This window comes from Echinops telfairi, unplaced genomic scaffold (genome assembly GCF_000313985.2).
Source record: "Echinops telfairi isolate 266 unplaced genomic scaffold, ASM31398v2 ScPeMD7_7400;HRSCAF=8409, whole genome shotgun sequence".
NCBI classification, from domain to species: Eukaryota; Metazoa; Chordata; class Mammalia; order Afrosoricida; family Tenrecidae; genus Echinops; species Echinops telfairi.
The window spans coordinates 37,498,187-37,499,050 of NW_022111300.1; the positions used below are offsets into that span (position 1 = coordinate 37,498,187).

The 864-nt window shown below is 56.1% G+C and overlaps 1 pseudogene; it reads right to left on the reverse strand.

Moving 5' to 3' along the window:
* Positions 1–61: 61 nt before the first annotated feature.
* On the reverse strand, positions 62–372 carry LOC115871632 (annotated as a pseudogene).
* Between the last annotated feature and the right edge of the window lie 492 nt (positions 373–864).

Genomic DNA, 864 nt, shown 5'->3' on the forward strand with positions numbered 1-864 from the left:
ACCTACCTATCTATCTATAATGGGGGGAGAGTAGAAAAGCCAGCAGCCCCTATAGTAGGCCCTAATCCGTGGCAGCTTCTTGTTCCATAGGGTTAAGGGAGACTTTGAGGAAATAAAAGTTGTCTGGAAAGCTCCGGGTGTAGTTGCTTTGTATGCTGTGATGGGTAGAAGGGATGAAGTGAAGGGTGAGGGCGGGCCCTCACACCCTCCCTCTTGCCTCAGACTGTGTCCTGGACCCCTGGGGCTGAGAAAGCCACTGTCCTTCCTGCTTCTTGGCATTGTTGACGGCCACGTAGCGATAGAGAACGACCACAAGAAGAGTGACACGCCCGGCATGTTGGGGAAGATGAGGAGCTGCACGTCTGTGAGCATCCTGACCAGCCCGGCTTGGCTCCGACGCTTGCTGTGCACAACTTCGCGGTCAGCGCCTTGGATGCTCCACTACACCGTTGTTTGCAGGCTGAGAAGTGCTTGGTGGACGAGGGCAGATTCTGCTTTGTTCTCCATGGTCTCCAGGTCATAGTCCGGCTGCTTCATCATCTTTGGCCCTTCATCAAGGTTGGCCCTTGCTTTCAGCCTCGGGCAGAAGGCACTGCGTGGGAGGGGTGCGGGGTGGCACAGGGTGGTGGGCAGCGTAGGAGAGAAGGGTGCTTGCACCGCAGCCAGGCTGCTCTGTGCAGCAGGGTCACCCCAAACTGGTCATCGTGCTCCCCCAACCTTGGAGCACTGGCTACATGGTGCTCAGGCTGTGGGTGATTCTCCGGTACCCCAACCTGTGCACCTCCAAGACTGTCAATCTTTACAGGAATAGAAAGCCTCATCTTTCTCCCGTGGAGTGACTGGTGGTTTCAAACTGCTGACCTT